Source organism: Sciurus vulgaris (genome assembly GCF_902686455.1).
Source record: "Sciurus vulgaris genome assembly, chromosome: 17".
Taxonomy (NCBI): domain Eukaryota; kingdom Metazoa; phylum Chordata; class Mammalia; order Rodentia; family Sciuridae; genus Sciurus; species Sciurus vulgaris.
Genome location: NC_136478.1, coordinates 13,648,398 through 13,663,390, shown reverse-complemented (window position 1 = coordinate 13,663,390; position 14,993 = coordinate 13,648,398). Strand labels below are relative to the sequence as shown.

General features: G+C 37.7%; 1 protein-coding gene across 2 annotated transcripts in view; it reads left to right on the top strand.

Moving 5' to 3' along the window:
- The first annotated feature begins 549 nt into the window (after nt 1–549).
- Nucleotides 550–14,993, top strand: part of AP1G1 (adaptor related protein complex 1 subunit gamma 1) — an 86,577-nt gene continuing 72,133 nt past the window's right edge. Inside the window, exon 1 of one of the 2 annotated variants that reach the window (XM_079117739.1) lies at nt 550–1,233. The gene's annotated coding sequence lies outside the window, so the exon portion shown is untranslated. Of the gene's footprint in view, nt 1,234–1,275; nt 1,902–14,993 lie in introns of those variants that run through there. The other variant, XM_079117740.1, reaches the window with a different exon arrangement.

The following is a 14,993-nucleotide window of genomic DNA, read 5'->3' as shown; positions in this document are numbered from 1 at the left end:
GGAAGTTCAAGGACATACCCAGTTCAACTTTTGTAAAGTGTTTTGACATCCCTGCATGAAATCGACTGCCTAAAGAAGAACGTGCAACTTCCTGTTTATGATACTCAGATCTTAAACTTGGGATTTGCAGTTAATTTGCTTCTTTTTGGTATCCAGTCTGGTGCTTTAATTAACTATTGGGAGTACTTCGTTGTCAATCCATCTGAAGGATTTTAGTCTAGGTAGGTCATCTTTAAATGCACCAAGATCTCAAGGACCTCTTTATGTTTACATGGAAAAGACCCCTGTCACATGTTAGTAATTATTTATCAAGTCAGGAACTGTCTGGTTAGACTTTCTTTGGCTCAGATCATTACTTTATGGAATCATAGAAAGTTCATTCTGGAAGAATTTCTAGCTATTATTAGTCCAAGTCTTCTCTTTTTACATACTAGAAAATTGAGGGCTTGGAGAGTTTACGGTATTTGTCCAATACGAGGGGCAAGCCTAGGCTTGGAATCCATTCTCCTGCTTCATCGTCTAGTAGGTTTTTTTTTTTTTTTTCCATAAAATTAATTGCCAAGATAGCATAAAACCATAGAATCCAAGATGACATGAAGCATGTTTTTGAAGTTAAAGAGAAGGCTGAGGTCTTAAAGGTGACAGGAAGGACTTTGGGAACCTCTTGTACGAAGATCCACTCAGGCTGGTTAAGCGTTGAGTCCCCACCTGCTTCTCCGCCTAGCTCCTCCCCTTCAGGTGGCACATAGCTTCCTGGTTAGCCCAGCATTCTCCCCGCCGGCCCGCCCGTCGCAAACGGAACCAAAGTGCGTCGGCTCCGGGGTAGTCCGGATCTTTCTTGCTCAGGCTCATCGCAGCGGTGACTCGGCAGCCGCGTCTAGCGTCATCAGTGACAGCCCCGACCCTTGCTACGCTTTGCGTCGCTCTGCCAGGAGCAGTCGCCTCCTCGTTGGCAAATAGTCCTCGGCGGGGTCCGAGTTCTTGGGTAATTTGAGGGGGGAGGCCCGAGAAGTTGCAGTCAGGGGACGCAGAACCGACAAGGAGAGAGAGATAGGGACTGAAGTTATTGCGATAGTGTGCGAAGTTAGTTAAAAACTCCTTCCCTCCTAAGAATCCCTCCGCCTGCAGTAGCGGTGGTGAGGCCGAGGGAGCCGCCATTTTGGATGTTCGGTTCCTGCTGCCACTGCTGCCGCCGCCCCCGAAGCTGCTGGTTTCATTCGAGGTTTCGGGCCGGTGAGTGTCACTCGCGGCGCTAAGAGCGTATTGTTTCTTTTGCCCTGCCGCTGCCGCGGGCGTACGGCCGGAAGCTTCCTGTCAGTCCCAGGGGGTCCGGTCCCAGCCTGTGGGGGGTGAGAAGAGAGGACAGAGGTTGGGCCAGGAGGGGCCGGGAGCGCCAGGGGTTGCTCCGACTTCCTGAGGGCCGACCCCGAGGCCTCAGACCCCGAGGTTCCGCGCGCAGCAGCGTTCCTTGCTGTGGCGTTGCCCGGCCGGGGCAGGCCTCCTTGAACTCATTGACTTTCTCGGGCTGCGATCCTCCCCTGAAAGCTCATTCAGGGAGCCCAGGATTTAGCGGGGCGGGCCCCACCCCCGCGTGTCCTCTCTCAGCCACGTATCAGCGTTCTTGTAGCTGGGACTCGGGTCAGGTCTCCGAACTCTCAGCGTTGCCACACGCCGAGTGAAGCGCTGTCCGCCTGTGCAATGCCGGACGCCGGCTTCGCCTCCCTCTAACCCTTCAACTAACTTCTTCCCCAGTTCTCCGCCTTAAACACACACACACACACAACAAAACAAAAACCCAAACTCACCGGCGACTGCGCTCTTGGCCCTTCTCTCAAACTCTTCGTCCTTCGGACGTCAGTTTCTAATAATTCTCCCGATCTTCCTGGTTGCCTGAAAGTCAGGTTGGTTACGCTGTTAGGTCTCGGGGTCAGAGCCGAGGAACCACTCGCTCGAGTGCACCTCGGCAGAAATGGTTGATGAAGCAGATTACATGGCTTTTTAGGGGAAAGGGGCTGTCAGACGTTTTCTCCTTTGTGGATTTCCTTTCTGTGCCGCACATTAGACCTTTTGGTAGTAGTTGACAGCTTTATATGTTTTTGCGTAGTGTATATCCCTGAGTATGGAAATTGTGAGGAATATTAATCTCACATAAATAAAAGGAGAGTAACTTTTTTGGGTTAGGGTAGGAATTAGTTAATAGACCAGAGAACTGAATGATTTCTTAGTGATCTTAATTTTCAGCTGTAATGATCATGTACAGTAATGATCTTGGCTGGCTGGTTGTAAAAAAAATACACGTATCGACTTCAGGTGTTCGTTTTTCTCGGGGTGGTTAAATTTTTAAAAGAATGTTTTTGTAGGTGTTGATGGACCTTTATTTTATTCATTTATATGCGGTGCTGAGAATCGGACCCACTGCCTCACATACGCTAGGCAAGCGCTCTACCACTGAGCTACAACCCCAGCCCAAGTTTATGATTTTTTTAAAAATTATTTTTATATATATTTTTAGTTGTTGATGGACCTTTATTTTATTCATTTATTTATGTGCAGTGCTGAGAATCGAATCCAGTGCCTCACGCATGCTAAGGCAAGTGCTCTACCACTGAGCCACGACTCCAGCCATCAGGGTGTTTTAAGTACTTCCCTTTCCACGATTCTCCATAGTGCTTGTCAGATTATATACACCTTAACTTTTGGTTTGAAAAATGTGAATCCTCAAGGTACCCATAATCTCATTACTTCTATTCTAGTCTTAAAGTATGTTTGCAATCTGGCATGGTTGAATAAAAAGGATTTCACAATAATCCACTGATTATTTCCTACATTTCAAGTTAGGTGAGTGTGATTGAATCACCTCTATTTCATCTCAGCCTGAGTTTTTACCTCCTCTTAGAGATGACGGTGAAGTGACTATTGCAATTTAAATTTGTAACGTTAAACTGACTTGAATCTTCTAACACTTTGCATTATCCTTACAAGTAATTGAGAGTATAGATAATTCTTTTACAGGTCATAATGATGTTTCAATAGTTGAAGTGTTTTCAGTATAAATATTTAATGTTCTTGGTATCTGTTTTAAGGCAATCCTTCAAATATGTATATTATTATTAGATATTAGTGAGTTCTGCCAGTGTGTTAACTCTAAAACTGGAATTTTCTCCTTTGCTTTAAAGAGCATTCAGATCCCAAGTACTTAAGGACTACTACTCATTTACTATCTCCTTGTAGTACTAGTGAAATGTTCTGAATTACACTTTTCAGACAAGGTATTGGAAGAGCTGTCCAATAGGTGGTTATTTAACTCAGTTCATGTTACAGTATAATGTACTGATATTTAAAGGTCCTTCTTAGGTGCATTGCAGTTTACTTGGAGAAAGTCTTTTTGCCTTTACAGATTACTTGCAAAGTTCTGTTTACTGCACCATTGATTGATCAACTCATATGGATGTCTAACTTTGTTGGGAATTGCCCATTCAATTAAAAAAAGTTGTGTTTAGGAAACTTTCATTCATTTTGTTTTGGGAGCACTTACTTGTTCTTTGATTTCGTCTGTTTTACTGACGGCAGTTGTAGATATGATGGTGAATTTCAGAGAGAAGCTAAAAAGTGCACAAATTGCCAGTGACGCCTTGATGATATTTCATCTTAGTGTTTATTTTTAAAAAGGAGTTTTCAAAATCAGTGGTAGACAAACAAAACCAAACCCCAAGTTTAATGAATCACAAAACTATACAATTTTAACAAGTTGGATATTTTCAAAGGATTATTTTTAATTAAGAAAGTTGAATTGGGAGTCTAAGTATCAAAATGGATTGTCCCAATGCTTAAATGCTTCATTTGCATTTGATGGGGATTTTAAAATTTTGCGTATATAGTAGGACTTGATATCAAGACTTTAAAACTCTTATTTAGATTTAGCTTCAGAAAATCTAAAAATATTAGCTTTCTTCATATAGCAGAGACTTGTTTAACTGTTTTAGGTGCTTGTAATTTAGTTTTTTATTGCTTTATGAATTTTCAGTTCTTGATTTTTGGTTTTCTTTCATCTTTTTATTAAGTTGCTTATGCAGGATAATATTTAAAGCAATTTTAAAATTAAGAGAAATTGTTGATTTACATAACCTCATGTTTCATGGCTTATAAGTTTTGAAAATAATTATCTTTGTTAAAGTGTATTAGGATTTTTCCAGGTACCTTCTTATTTCACTGAAGTCAAAAAAACGGAAAAGAGCTTTCGTTTCTATCTTGAAAATGTAAATTTCTTTTCTTCACTGAAGGAATAACCCAAAACTCTTGATTTGGCATGAGTTCTGGTTACTTGAACAAACCCGTCAAAGTTTGAAGGATCCAGAAGTGGGGGTTGGGGGAATCAACTCAGGCTTGTCAAACTTGTTTAGTCAGCATCAGCTAACACTTTAGTATAAAAGGGCAAAGTTTAGAGTGAGATGATTGAAATGAAAAGTGCTTTTTCAGTAGGTCCTTGGAAGTTTTTCCTTTTTTCTAAGTCTGTTCAGACCATTGGAGAAATAAAATATGTAAGTTATAAATGTTAGTGAAAAAATAGATTTAGAAGAAAAAATTGTAGTATTTTAAAAGATGGGGAAAATACATGTGAGCACTGTACTCTGAATAATTAGAGATCTTAGACAAGTGGTTTTTACTCCCCCCCTTTTTTTGTTGTTATTGTTGTTAACAGCACAATGGTCTCAGTGCAATGTGATAGGCATTTGCTTTGCTAACTCCAGCTTGCCTGTCACACCTTTTTGTACTCCTGTTGTGCTGGGCATCAGTACTGTGCTCAGGCTTTTCAGCTAGTCAGGTTTTGAGGTTAATGTGGGTTCCTGGGAGTAGCAAATTTAAGAAAGATGTGATCTAAGATCTTTGAAACTATGAAATCTCTTTTTGCCCTCTTCATTTTACGATGTTTGGTCAAAATTAAGTGTTATAGAATACATTATGTACATTAATTAGTTATAAGAGCTAATTTTTGTAAATGATTATACAACTGTACAACTAAAAGGAGTTCCATTAGTGCTTTTACAACTCAGGTTAGTGAAGCTATTTACTAAATCTCACTTGAGAAATTGTGCAGTTTCAATATGAAGAAAAAAAAAGAAAGCTATTTTTAAAATTACTTTAAAAAGTTCTGTGTGAAAGATTTGATTCCCTACCTATATTTTGAAAAGTTTGAAAACATTATTATTTTAAAATATCAAAATACTGGTTTGCGATGATTGGTTGGGGAAAAACTAACTGAAAATAATTAGGTACACTGTGTGGAGTTATTTGAATCTTTGTAAATGTTAAACTTTGGTATGATTTTTGAAGGGAAAAAACTATTATAAGAATGATCCCTTGAGGCTGGTTGTGGCTCAGTGGTAGAGCCCTTGCCTCCCGTGTGTGAGGCACTGGGTTCAATTCTCAGCACTATATACGAATAAATAAAGGTCCGTCAACAATAAATAAAAAAATAAAAAATGATCCCTTTTCTCTTAGTACCCAATATATATATGATATGTTTAAGTGCGTATTTTGCTGAGCATGGGGGTGCACACTTATAATTTCATTGACTCAGAAGGCTGACGCAATGAGGATGTAAAGTTCCAGGTCAATCTCAGCAACTTAGTGAGACTCTCTCTCAAAATACAAAGGGGCAGAGATGTGGCTCAGTGGTTAAGTGTTCCTGGTTTCAATCCCAATACCCCTAGGCTCCCCCCGCCCCCCAAAAAAGAACAGTGTGTTTTTTTTCCTCACTAGTAAGAACTTGGACTTTGGATTGTGCTTAGAAACCTTTTCCATAATGAAAGCTTAATACATTGGTGGTGATTATTTAAGAAAGTAGAATGAGGAAGTAGCTTGCACTGATATTGCTGACATTTGATTGTATTATTTTTATTTAACACACTGAGCTTTTTGCTAGTCCTTAACTATTCTTTCATTCCCATTGTTCTTGTTCTGTCTATACCTGGAATACTTTTGTTTTTCTCCACTTACAGAACTCATTCTTCCTTCCTCTCTACCCTCTGGGCATAGGGTGTAGGACTTTTTTTCCCCTAGGCAACCCAGGCAAAGGGGTGGAGCAGTTTTTAGTACTAATTGAATTGTCTCTCTCTTTTTTTAAGCTTCTAAAGAACAAGAACGGTCAAATTTAAGGTATTCCTGTCCACAGCACAGTGCCTGACACTTAGGGATCATTTTGCAGAATAGATGTTATAAGTGAAAATAATGTGAAAAAATTGTTAAGGTACTCTGACTTGGTAATTGGTCAATGTTGGAGTCAAAAGCAGTCAGGGTCAACTGCAGGTCATTTTCTGTGGCTGGTAGAGTTGATGTCAGTGAGCTTGTCTTCAGGTTCAGAAAACAGGAAATCTTTTTTTTTTTGGGGGGGGTATTGATTCTGGCAATTGAACTTAGGGGTACTCAACCGCTGAGCCATATCCCCAGCCCTATTTTGTATTTTCTTTAGAGGTGGTCTTAGTGAGTTGCTTAGCATCTCACTTTTGCTGAGTCTGACTTTGAACCTGAGATCCTTGTGCCTCAGCCTCCTGAGCCACTGGGATTATAGGTGTGCACCACCTTGCCCATCTCAATCTTCTTATTTTTGAGATATCAGGGTATAAATAGACATTAATCTTTTCTATTCGTGATTTGCTTAGTAAAAGCTTCAGGTGGCTTCCAAGAAATCTGTTTTTCCCCATTATCTTTCTTTTGAATATCTATTATGCTGAGGAAACTAGTAGTAAGTTGCAGAATTTACATCTTTTTCTCAACAACGGAGTTTGAGTGATTTGTTACTGATTCCCCTCCTCATGTTTGAATAATATATTTTTATCATTCTGAGATTTAAAACAATTTTTAGTTCATCTTTTATTTACTTTATGGTACCAAGGATTGACCCCAGGAGTGCTTAACCACTGAGACACCTCCCCAGCCCTTTTTTTTGTGTTAAATTTAGAGACAGGGTCTTTCTGAGTTGCTTAAGGCCTTGCTAAATTGCTGAAACTGGCTTTGAACTTGTGCTCTTCCTGCTTCAGCCTCCTGAGCTGCTGGGATTACAGGTATGCGCTGCTGCACCTAGCTTCATCTGTTAAATCTATAAAATGATAATTGTAATTGCTCATTGTATTAAGTAAAAAAACAAAACAAAACACAACAAAACTGAAGATTTTATTTCTTTCAGTCATTTTCATTATTGCTCCTAAACCATTTTACCCAGATTATGGGCATCCTTCAGTGTTTCTCTCCATGATATATTGCTGTATATTCTGTGCTAACATAATGTGCATATATAGGAATGCTTTCTTTTTACAAAAGAGATCAAATTATATTACTCGGGCTGGGGAGATAGCTCAGCTGGTAGAGTGCTTGCCTTGTAAGCACAAGGCCCTGAGTTCCATCCCCAGTACCAAAAAAAAAAAAAAAAAAAAAAATTGTATTACTCTATACCAATCCTTTCTTGATATGTTACTATCAGTAAATATAATTCTACCTTGATTTTTTGAACTGTCCTAGTATGATTTATAGCATGGATGTACTATAATTTGTTTAACTATTTTCCTGTGGACATTTAGATGTTTCCAGATTTTTGTCACTATACATAGTGCTACAGTAGGTATACTTTGCATGTTACCTTATTTGCTGATACTTCATTTCTACAGACTAGAATCTTCAGAGTGGAATTTCAGGATTAACAGAGAAATATATTTTAAATGTATTATTTTCAGATTATTCTCAAAATGGCTTGTCATAATTTCCACCTTCACTAGCAGTGGTTTTTCCATATCATCACATCACTACATGTAAATACAATTTAATTTTTACTAGTCTGCTAGATGACAGATATCTCAGTTTGTCTTAATTTCATTTTTATTGGGGCTAGCTTCTTTCATATGCTGTTGGCCATTTGGATTTCTTTACTGAGAATTGTCTGGTTAGGTCCTTGGTTCATTTCTTTTTTAAGTTGTTTCCCTCTCTCTTTTTTGGCCGTGGGCGGTGTGGCGGGGTGGGATGTACTGGGAGTTAAACTCAGGGACACTTAATCACTGAACGACATTCCCAGTCCTTTTTATTTATTTTTAATTTGAGACAAGTTCTCCCTGAGTTGCTTAGGGCCTCAATAAGTTGCTGAAGCTGTCCTTGAGCTTTCAATCCTCCTGGCTCAGCCTGTCTGTTGCCTGCTCCACCACCACTGACAGTTTTTTCCTTTTATCTCTTTGGAGCACTTATGGAATATTATATGTCATATGGCACTTGTATTACTGTCTTTTTAAATTAGTAATACATGACAGTAGAGCGCATTTTGACACATCATACATAAATGGGGTATAACTGTATTGTCTTTCATTTTTTCTTTTAACCTTGTGTCAGACTTTTTTTTTTTTCCTTTTTTTTTTTTTTTTTTTTTTTTGGTACTGGGGATTGAACTCAGGGGCACTCAACCACTGAGCAACATCCCCAGCTCTATTTTGTATTTTTTATTTAGAGACAGGGTCTCACTGAGTTACTTAGCACCCTGCTTTTGCTAAGACTGGCTTTGAATGTGCAATCCTCCTGCCTCAGCCTCCCGAGCTGCTGGGATTACAGGTGTGTGCCACTGCGTCTGGCATGTCAGATACTTTAAAGTAGTCACATATACCCCTCTCTTCCTTTATGACTTCTGAAACTATGCTACTTAGGAGAGTCTCTTCTATACCAAGAATATACAAATGTTTTCTTATTCTTTTAACTATGTGGTTTTAAAAAATAAAGAGTATATTTATCCATCAGGAGTTAACATTTACATAGCATGACACAAGGAGTCCTATATGACAGCTTTTATAGATAGCCAACTATGCCAGGACTAAATGTTATAGGGCACAACTGAAGAACAGACCGACCACCACTGAGAAGTCCAAATTTGAGAGTCTTTATTAAGCCGGCCGGCTGACTGTCTCACACAAGGCCCCAAAAAATGGCTATTGGGAGAACAGCCCCAACCACAGGGTTGTAGGGATTCTTATACCAAAAATCACATTAATCATAAGTGTCTGTTGCTATGATTCAAAATTACACATTATGAGGTCATCGACAGAGGGGGAAGTGGGTCAAAATGACCCTTACCTAGGTACAAACTAAAGAATGGTTGCTAACATCCACACAATCACTGTTCACATGGTACATTGTTTAGGAGCAGTAGGAATCAAAAGAGAGCAATTCTTTACTACATAGGAGTTGCCATTGTATATTATTAAACATGTCACACCAAGTAACTGACGATGGGCACAGAGGCGGGGTGTTTCCATGGGAGAAACTTATTTCCTACATAACATGGAGTCTCAGAGCAAAATGGAGTCTGTTTAGTCATTTCCCTTAGAGTCTGGCCTATAAAATTCTCATGGAGTCAGATCTGTCAGTCCATCACATAAACAAACCACTCTCCTCAGTGAATTAAATACCACTTTTTTTTTCCACTTACTTTTTTTTTAAATATCTTTATTTATTCTTTTTTAAAAATTTTTTTATTTTTATGTGGTGCTGGGGATTGAACCCAGTGCTTCACGTGTGCAAGGCAAGTGCTCTACCACTGAGCCCCAGCACCAGCCCCATAAATGCCACTTTTTATATGCTATGTTTCCTTGTATGTTTGCTCTTTTTAGTTGTTCTGTTTTTCTCATCTTGTACCATTGTTTTATTGTTTTTAAGTAATTTTAAAATTATTATTTATTCATTTATTTATTTTTGTGACGTTGGGGGTAGAACCCAGGGCCTCTTGAGTGTAAGGCAAGCGTTCTACCACCAGGCTGCATCCCCAGTCCTTGTTTTGATATAATAATAAGTTTGTAGAAAGTTATTTTTTGTTAAGAAAAGCTTCTGTCAGCCAGGCGCTGTGGGCCTGCCTTTAATCTCAGCATTTGGGAGGCTGAGGCTGGATGATTGTAAAAAGTTCAAGGTCAATTTGGGCAACTTCGTGTGAGACCCTGTCTCAAAATAAAAAGGGCTGGGGATGTAGGTGAGTGGTAGAGCACTCCTGGGTTCAGAACTGTAAAAAAACAAAACAAAACAAAAACCCCAAACAACAACAGCAAAACCCAACAACAACAAAACAACAAGAAAAATAAAAAGAAAAAAAAACTGTCACTGTAGTTTTTCTTTTAAAAAAATTGTTTTGTAGTTATAGATGGACAGCATGCCTTTTTTCATTTTTTAAAAATTTTTTAATTATTTTAATTAAAAATCATAAATTTGCATAGGGCAACATTGTTTGATTCATTGTTATTTTTTTCCCCCCCCCCCCCCCGCCTTTTTTCATTTTTATGTGGCGCTAAGGATCGAACCCAGTGCCTTATACATGCTAGGCAATTGCTCTGCCCCAGCCCCTAGTTTTTCATTTTTTGACTATTCTTAAGTATTCGTTCTTGTATCTATATGGATTGAAAATAATTTTTATAGAGTTTTGAAAATCTCAAAGCCCACTGCTTTTGAATTATGCTGTATTTATACATTAATTTTTGGAGACCTGACAGTTGTTAATGATGATAATTTTTCCTTCTTATGGGGTGTCTTCATTTAAGTTTTATTTTAAGTCTTTCAATAAATATTTTATATATTTCATAATTTTCTTTGTATAATTCCTTGATTTTTCTTACTAATTTTTTCTGGTATTTTATTTTGACATCTGTTGTTAATAGAAAAATTTCACCCTTCATTTCTAACTAGTTAATACCAGAAACATGTTTTTTTTGGGGGGGGGGGGGGGAGGGTCCAGGACCTTGAGTGTGCTAGGCAAGTACTATCACTGTATTACATCCCTAATTCTAAAAATGAATATTATACTCTATTTTCTGTGGACAACCTTTCCCCAACTTCTGTGTATCCAGAATTAACAGACTTTAGATTTATGAAGAATATGCTCGGGAAAACTTGTTAGTGTTAAATAACTTTCTGATATTTCTGCTTTTTATCCAATAGAAAAATGCTCTTACACAAGTCTTTTGAGGTGAATTACATTGTTTTATAGTTTATGATTTTGCTTTAATGTTTGCGGATTTTGATAATTTGTTTGAATTTTCAAAGCAGGTTTTATTACTCCAGTTATACATGTTTATTACTTGAAAGATGTCAGAAAACATGCAGAGGTTTAGAAGACATTTGAGTTCTGAAAATCAACTATAATGCACCAATGAAAAAGTGAAAAAAAATCATTTATGTTTACACAGACACAGATAACATTCCTCCACATGTATTAGACCCTTTGGGGTGTGTTTTTACAAAGCTTAAATGTTTTGAGAATTTGATGGCACTTCTTGAATTTAGGTCATCTTTTGTGGTGATGACATTAAATATGTCATTGGAAGACATTGGTTGGAAGAGTGAAAAATTTATTTTTAGTTTATTAGTGTCAAATTAGATTATCTTGTTTGCTTATCATTTTCTTGGTTTCATTGCTTTTTATGCATCTAATACTCTTGGATCATTCAGTAGCATGTTTGCATTTACATGTATCTTATTTTTAAAATCTGTCTTGGTGAATTTTGTTGATGAATAATTAAGCATAGAGGTAATTACTATGGCAATTTAGGGAGAATTGAACTTAAGATCTCTTAGCGGGATGCCAGCTGGCTGCCTATACAGGGTGTGGTGGTATCTCTGTGTGGTCACACATTCCAAAGGCTATCCCTTCATATTGAAGGTCCAGAAATTCCATTCTAGTAGTTCACCTAGGGATGATTCAGACCACTGAAACTCGCTGTTTTGTGAGTCAGAATAGTAGTATTTTAATTCACAAGAAGGCTTCACTTTTGTGTCTACTTTCCATAGCACACAACTGTTCCTTGTATAGAGGTTGAAGTACTGGACATAGTGATGAATAATCAGAAAGTTGTACTGTGAAACTGAAACTAAAGCATATAAAGTTGGTTGATCTTGGGTGGGAGGCATGGAGGAAGGATGGATTGTATAGAGGAAAAAGAGGAGGGGGGAGGGGGTGAGGGGAAGGAAAAATAGCAGAATGAGACTAACATCATTACCCTATGTACATGTATGATTACACAAATGGTGGGACTCTACTTCCTCTACAACCAGAGAAACAACAGTTATACCCCATTTGTGTACAATGAATCAAATAAATTTAAAAAAATATGCAAAAAAAAAAAAGTTGGTTGATCTTGAGTGTTTCATCATTCTAGGCTATGGTGAAACCTGATTTAAGAACTATCCTTGTGCCACAATGGTGTTTACTTCTCCAGTGGCCAAAATATTTATCCCAGATTTAGGCTGTTCAAACAATAATATGCTAACATTGATCTCCCTCTTTCTTGCTCTGTAGACCCTTTCCCTTCTGTTAACACATTTCTTCATACTGAGGAAATAATGTGTGCATTTTCCTCATTTTCCACTCCACTTTTTTAAAAAAAATGTTTTTAGTTGTTGATGGACCTTTATTTTTATTTGTGTATTTATTTATATGTGGTGCTGAGAATTGAACCCAGACTTTTTGTGAACCCCACTCCCACCAAGACAGTGAAGGGAAAAAAAAACAAACCCAAACGTTAGTTTAATGATAACCATTATCTAAAGCATAGTATTTTGTAAGTTGTAAATGTATTAAAGCAAATTAGATATTCATGTGAATAAGTATCTGTCAAAGTTTTTCTGCATGGCTCATTATGTAAAAATACAGGCCATGTGGAGACTGCAGGAAGGAAAACATGGTAACTTCTTTGAAGGATTCTGCCTATCATTAACTTAGGTTATACCTTGAATTTTCTCAGCCATATTTATAAATCCATGACTGAATATTACAGAATAGTCAGCAGCAAAAATTGAGGTCTAATTCCTATAGCTGAGTCCTTTTTCTCATCATTGTTTAGCAAGAAGGACTATTTAATGTTGCAAATTACTTTTTGATTTTGATTTAGAACTGAAATGCTTCAGGTTTAGAGGAACGGTAACCTCACAGCAGCTGGAACTCTTTTTTGGTTTTGTGTTCCTGACTGTTGGCTCTCAGGAGCTGGGAGCTCAGAGCATGTAGAGTTCTGAATTAGACAGTTATCTGGGCCAGGTACAATAGAGCACTTGGGGTAAGTCCTGCCTGCTTTTTGCCATAGCCTTTGGTGAACAACCAGCACACCTTTACTTTGACTTTCTTTAGGTAGAACTCTTTTAGCATTTGGGATTAATAAATACAATGTTTATTGAGTTTCTGCTTTTATAGATAAGGAGGGTACCAAAATGAAAAGACAAGGATTACCCTTGGGGAACTTATATTTGAGTGAGAAAATGAGTATTTCAAAGAAAAATGACAGTCATGATCTGAGAATATTATTGCTCTATGAGGAAAATTTATATTTGTCCTTTTTGTGTAAGAAATTGAACCGAGTGGTGCTTAACGACTGGGCCACATCCCTAGCCCTTTTTTTACATTTTATTTTGAGACAGGGTCTTACTAAATTGCTTGAAGCCTCACTAAGTTGCTGAGGCTGTCTTTGAACTTGGAATCCTCCTGCCTCAGCCTCTGGAGTCACTGGGATCACAGGCATAAGCCACTGTGGAAAATCTTTATCCTAAAGGTATTTGTATACATTTTGGAAAATAGCCATACCTTACATTTTGGGGATAAATTTAGGAGAATTGAAATATATGCAATGAGAGTTTGTTCTGTGTTTTAACTTTTTCTTATTTGTGATTTTGATTACTCTTTGAAAAAAAAAAAGTAATTTCATTTAGTTTAAGCTTTTAAACCTAATTTTATTTTATATAGAAATTTTTCTAAAATGAATTTTTAGTTTTATTTATTTATTTTTTTGGTATCCATTATTAAACCCAGGGGCACTTAACCACTGAGCCACCTCTCCAACCCCCGTTTTTAAAAAAATATTTTATTTAGATGCAGGGTCTTGCTAAATTGCTTAGGGCCTTGCTAAGTTGCTGAGGCTGACTTTGAACTTGCTATCCTCCTGCCCTGGCCTCCAGAGCTGCTAGGATTATAGGCATGGACCACTGTGCCTGGCTCTAAAATGAATTTTACACTTCCTTTTTCCCTTTATAGTCCCCACCCCCCCTTACTGGGAATTGAACCCAGGGGCACCTTACCCCAGAGCTACATCTCCAGGCCTTTTTACTTATTATTTTGAAATAGGGTCTTTGAGTTACTTAGGGCCTTGCTAAATTGCCCAGGCTGTTCTCAAATTGCTATCCTCTTGCTGCAACCTCCCAAGTCACTGGGATTACAGGAGTGCATCACTATGTCCAGTAGTTTCATCATTATTTATCATATAATAGTTAATGAAAGTTGAAATAAGTTTATAATCTCTTTGCCTTAACAAGTCAGACTTTTTAATCTTTTTATGTTCCATTTTTATTCTTATTTAAGTATTTTTACTTTTTTTTTTTTTTTTTTTTTTAGAAATAAGACAAAAAAGGATTACTATTGTTATAAATGTTGTTGTTGTTACTATTATTATTGTAATTATTGTGGTAATGGGGATTGAACCCAGAACCTTACGAATGCTAGGCAAGTATTCTGTGACTGACTGCATCAACACTTTTAATTTAAATTTTGTTTTGATAACAGATTTCATTGCATTGCTGAGGAGTCTCGAACTTGTGATCTTTCTGTATTGGCCTCCTGAGTAATTTGGGATTATTAGGTGTGCGTCACTGCACCTCGCAAAAAAATTTTGGTAAAATGTACAAACCATAATAAAAAATATGGATCAGTTAGACATTGACCATTGAAAATGGTTAGATATAAATGGAGAAATTAACAGAAACACAATACCTTTCTGAGTCTTTGGATCATGTAGTTAAATTATAAAAGCAGAATTGTTTTTTGATACTGGGGATTGAACCCAGGGGCACTTTACCACTGAGCTACATTTCCAGCCCCTATTTATTTATTTATTTAGAGGCAGGGTCACATTGGGTTGCTTAGGGCCTTGCTAAGTTGCTGAGACTAGCCTTGAACTTGCAGTCCATCTGGCTTAGCCTCATGAGCCACTGGGATTACAGGT